The sequence below is a fragment of the Ursus maritimus genome, unplaced genomic scaffold (assembly GCF_017311325.1).
Source record: "Ursus maritimus isolate PB19 unplaced genomic scaffold, ASM1731132v1 scaffold_20, whole genome shotgun sequence".
Taxonomy (NCBI): domain Eukaryota; kingdom Metazoa; phylum Chordata; class Mammalia; order Carnivora; family Ursidae; genus Ursus; species Ursus maritimus.
Genome location: NW_024424453.1, coordinates 8892062 through 8897791, shown reverse-complemented (window position 1 = coordinate 8897791; position 5730 = coordinate 8892062). Strand labels below are relative to the sequence as shown.

General features: G+C 42.4%; 1 pseudogene; it reads right to left on the bottom strand.

Moving 5' to 3' along the window:
* Positions 1–995: 995 nt before the first annotated feature.
* Positions 996–3172, bottom strand: LOC103677565 (annotated as a pseudogene).
* Between the last annotated feature and the right edge of the window lie 2558 nt (positions 3173–5730).

The following is a 5730-nucleotide window of genomic DNA, read 5'->3' as shown; positions in this document are numbered from 1 at the left end:
AAGCTCAAAATAGCCTTTTAGAGATCCAAACAGTTTGAGCTAGTGGCATCTCAAACTATTACTAGCTGTCAGATATTTTATCCATTCAAGTAGATAGTGGGCAAAGGTTATGTTTTCTTTGAATTGATAATGCAAGGTCTGTCTTTTAAGTTGAGATGTGAAATGAGGAGAAGAGGAATAAAATAGAAAATTTTCAAAGAAGACATCTAGACAGGTCATTTCATCCACCTCTTCACCTTCAGAAAGAATGACATTAAAACACTGTAAATAGATGAGAATCTATACTATTTTTACAGCTCTTAAATGACAGAATTGCACAACCCTGTTCTCATCGCACTATATTTCATTGTAACAATTTGCAGCTAGGAAGTACTTCTTTGCATTGAACCCAAGGGCTCTGGACAAATTAATCCCATTTCCTCCTTGCTAGTCTTCAATTCAGATGGACAACAGCATTCTTTGTGACATTTTCTCACACACTTAAATTAAATAAGTCTCCAGGTTTCTCTTTTCTAATCTGAATAACCACCCTTCATACCCTCCTCTTCCAGTTTTCAATTGTAATCACCTTCATGGCAATCTTCTCTTAACCGTGGGGTTCTCAAAATTGTCTGCATTTGGAATCACCTGAGGAACTTTGATGTCTACTGATGCCTATGTCCCATCTCCACAGATGTGGTTTAATTGTCTGGAGTATGTCCTGAACTTTGGAATTTTTAGAAGATTCCCAAGTAATTCAAAATTGCAGACAAGTTTGGGAACCACTATCTGAACCCACCCTTTTACCCTCTCCTCCTTCCTCCTTGCTAATGGAACTTCAGTAACAGTCCCAGATACCGGATTGTGATTGGCCTAAACAGTGGTTCCCAGCCCAGGTACTTTAGAATCACCTGTTGAGCTTTGACAATAGGAATACCTGGACCCCACCAACAAATTATACCAAAACATCTAGGAGTGGGACCCAGGGAAGCTGTGCCTTTAAAGAGTGCTCTCCAGATATTTTTAATCCATCACCAGGTTAGAAGCCATTGGTGGGAAATCTATTTTAAAGTGTTTTCCTAAAATCAGCAGCAACAGCATCAGCTGGGAACTTGAAGTAATACAAATCCTCAGGTCCTAATCCAGGCCCACGGAATCAGAATCTTTGGGAGTGGAGCACACGACAATCTGCATTATAACAAGCCTTCCAAGTGATTCCAGTGCCTACTAAAGTTTGAGACGTACTAGTCTAAGCCTATTTTGATGAGTTTGGTTCCTGCTTTCCCAGCCTCCCGTTCAACAACAGGTTGCCATGCGACCCACTGCTGGCCAATGAGACTTGGAAGACTTGGTTTCTGAGAAGGCTTTTCTTTTCTTTTCTTTTCTTTTTTTCTTTTCTTTTCTTTTTTCTTTTCTTTCTTTCTTTCTTGTAGTTTTATGGTTTTATTAACACAAATATGATGCATATAAGCTGTTTGTATTCATTTTCTTCGCTGTACAGCACGGCATTGGGATTAGTGACTGATCGCCAGCTGGCTGCTTTCCACATGGCTTTGTGGTTCCTGGAGGGGACACTGTGAGCAATCTCTGCACAGTAAGATCTGTTGCACATCAGGAGAACTTCAAGCTCCTTGACATTATGGACTAGGAACTTCAGGAAGCCACTGGGCAGTATGTGCTTTGTTTTCTTGCTGCTCCTGTAACCAGTGTTGGGCATCAAGATCTGGCCCTTGAATCTTCTGCACAACCTATTGTCAATGCCTCTGGTTTCCACCAGTTGTGCTTAATTTCGACATATTGGTCTGACTGGTGCTGGATGAACTTCTTGGTCCTCTTTTTAACAATCTTGGGCTTCACCAGAGGTCTGAGGGCGGCCATGATGCTGAGTAGGAGATGGCTGCCACCTCTGCAGTCAGTGTGGAGGAAGACAGCAGGTTCTTACTTTCTTGATACGAGGGAACAGACAACGCTGGTAGTGTGCTCCTGCTTCTTCCTCCTTTGCCATTTTGAAAGTAGGTAATCCCTGGAACTACAGCTGCCATTTGGGAGGCATGAGGCAAAGCCCAAGAGAGTCACAGAGATACTGACCCTGATGTTAGCACGCTGTTGACCAATACCAGCAGTAACCTATCTCCAGACTCCTAGTTATGGGAAAAATAAATCCCTATTTGTTTAAGCCATTGCTAGTAAGGTTTTATGTTGGTTGCAGCATAACACAATTTTACCCGATAGAGAATCAGATCTTCAAGTACTTTTTAAACATGGAGAAAACTCAGAATTGAATAGAATATTTATATTTGGAGCTAATCATGCTGAATTTAAGGAAATGTCACCTTCTAATTGTAGTATTCTAAATACGACATCTGTGGATCCCTATATGGCTATAAATCAAGATTTACATGAGAAACCTATTTAAAATGATTCGTGAACCTCACTCTAGTTGTACTGAATTGGAATCTCCCAGATTTGGACTGGGAGACTCAACAGCTTAACAAGGTAACTATTTATGCCCCCAGCTGCCCCAGTCTACAGCATGGCTAAGGCTAGGGGGAAGTAAGTGAAGAGACTAAGGTGCAAAGTTTAAAGAGGTGTTTACTCTTAGCATTGTGCAAGTGTAGGGTCGACAGTTGCGTGACCCTGAGAGTAAACGCCTCCTTAAATTTTGTGCCCTAAACACCTCATCTAGCCTCACCCTAGCCTCCACTCTGATTCAGATAAAATTTAACAGGCAGTACCTGTCAAATAATCCTTTATACAAAACAATCATTTAGATTACTGAAATAGTTAATTTTTCAGTGGTGGTTCTAAGTATCGTAAAGCCAAACACATTTACCTAGAAATGATGCCACATATAGTTTAATTTCAATTTGGGGTATGCATCTTGGTATCAGATGACATCAGTATCCCTCTGAGTTAAAAAATAACTATAGCACTGATTGTCTAAGTCCCTGTTCACCCACATGGAAACCGGAATGTGATCCTGTGAAAAAAGAATTTAATTAGGTGAGTCAATGGGTGTCAGATAGCATGGTGGTGGCAGAATCCAGGGCTAAGATCCTCATGTAACTACTAAGTAGTCAAGTATCTGTTACTCGAATTAAAAGTGGAAACTAGTAGGTGTTTGTAAAAATGTGTCAAGCTTGGCTATTCCTGTTTCCCAAAAGCATTTTAGGACACACATATGTAGTGGTCTCCCAGAAATAGAAGTGTGGGTAACTTAACCCAAAGTGTGGTTCCTGTGTCCAGCCTGTGTTGGATGGTGCGTCAGCAGAATGAATGGTGAAGAATCTCAGTGGGCTGACATTCTGGAGCTTCTTAAGAATGCCTTGTTAGGCCTGGCAGGGAAGTAGGGGTGCTGGCCAGGCAGAGGAAGGGAAGTCTGCATGTTGAAGCAATGTCAATGGATAGGACTAAAGCTTTAGATGGACCTGTTACACTCCATGTTTCATGACTCTGACTTCTGCTTTTATAGGTGTAGTATTGATGGAAACAGCTGGTGGCTAGTAGCAGGAGGACAACCTCAACCAAGTGACCTAAAAAGGGCCCCCTCTTGTCATACCCTCCTTGTTGCAGAAGTGGTATTAGAGCACTTCTCATCTTAATGTGGCTTGTGGGCACTCCAGCATCGATTAGGCAAATATTTAACAAGTAGTTGCTAAAAACAACAACTGCTCTTTCCTGCCTGATGTGTGCTGGACACTCCAACTGACTCCTTCTTACTCCGTGATTGTCTCAGATTTATGGCAACAGGACTGTATCTATGTCCTGTATCTTACTGTAGGGAGGGGATTGGTTATGGTCCTTCCTGTAAACCAAGAATTGAGTAATTGTTATCTTAAGGCTGCTTCCCTACTTCCTTTTCTGACAGTCTTTATGCAGGTAAGGCAGCACTCAGCAGCAACTGGCAAACCGGGACTGGATTAAATCAACAACCAAATGTGTCAGAAAGTTTGGATGGAGTCCAAAATGTGTTTGCCAGCCAGGATGATTAAGAACCCACACCTGGGGGCGCCTGGGTGGCACAGCGGTGAAGCGTCTGCCTTCGGCTCAGGGCGTGATCCCGGCGTTATGGGATCCAGCCCCACATCAGGCTCCTCCGCTGGGAGCCTGCTTCTTCCTTTCCCACTCTCCCTGCTTGTGTTCCCTCTCTCGCTGGCTGTCTCTATCTCTGTCAAATAAATAAATAAATAAATAAATAAATAAATAAATAAATAAATATCTTAAAAAAAAAAAAAACAACCTACACCTTGTGCCAGAGTGCAACACAGACCTGCCAGTGCACTCAGACAGATCTGTGGTGCTCACTGGAATCTGTGCTTCCGCTATAGGGAAGTCCCAGGTGGCTCTGCCTGCAAAGTCACACTCCTTCAAATACAAAGGTTGGGTGTTTTTATGAGATGCATCCTGAAGTATGAAGGGAAGAAAACATGATATCTGGGATTTGCTTTAAAAATATTTAAATATAAGAACTTCAAAGGAAAAAAGTGATACAAGGGGCTGGATGAAATGTGGCAAAATTGTGATTATTGTTGAATCACGATATTTGGTAAATACGGATTTATTATGCTATTCTTTCTAATTTTGAGTATTTGAACACTTTCATAGTTAAATCTGTTTAAAAAGTTAAATTGATCATGATAAACTTTGTTAATCTTGCAATAAGTCTACACATAACTTTGCATACTACCCACTTCTTTGAGATGACAGCAAGAAATAGGGAGTAAAACTCTGTGAAATCTGATTTGGATTGTCCTTTCTACCCAGCCCAAAACCCCCCTGCCTGTGCTCAGGACCCTTATGTTGCAGTGAAAAGACGGAAGGAATGGGGCTCAAGAAATCTGGGTGCAAGTTTAGTTTGTTTATTAACAACGAGACCTCAGATAAATTGCTTGCTCTGCAGCTTCTTTCCTTCCTCTGTAAACTGGGTATGATCTCTAATAACATCAGCCTTGTGGGTTATTGGAGGATCATATGAAATAAGGTACCTTGTGAAGTGTTAAGGAAGTGTTATCAACACCAGCAACATGACCTTAGACCAGATGGCCAAGTGCTCTGACCTCTGAGTCCTCAGTTATGAGGGCAGAGGATACAACATTCCCAAGGCTGTGGGAGAACCACCCAGGAAACTTGTACAGCTGATTCTGCTTTGCAGCCTAGTTGGGGGACAGCTGAATTAAGTAATGACAGTGGTTCTTTCGAGCTCTAACAGTGCAATGGAGGTTGGGGGATTAGGGGTTTGTTGTGCCAAGGTATTTGGATGACTAGGTACAGGTCACAGTTTTGGGGTAATTTCATGGTGATAAATAGTTAAAGAGAACCATAATAAATGATGAGGAACTCTGAAGTGGTCTGGTGTGAAACAAGGTCCATATAGCTAGGGGTAGGCAAACAAATTAAGAGTGGAGGGGGTCAGCTGTTCTGCTCATGCCACTTGTTATGTAAAATGACTGGTAAGGGGGTTTTCCTATGCCATCTGGGAGAGCTGATCAGCAGGAGAGCAACTGCCTCAGGTGAGAGCAACACCCATAATTTCTGCAGTTCAGAGGCCCTTTGGGGTGGTTGGTGGGAGGTTGGGCCGCATGTGGGAGGGTGACCTTGTAGTCCTGGCGCTAGGTCTGTGCCTTCTTCAGTGTTAGGCACATGAGATTGGCTGCCCACCATGCCCATGCCATCTCACTGGCTCCCTCTTTGCTTTTCTTTGCAGCATATTCCAACATTTGTGCATATTGCTTCCAAGTTGCTTTTCCCACA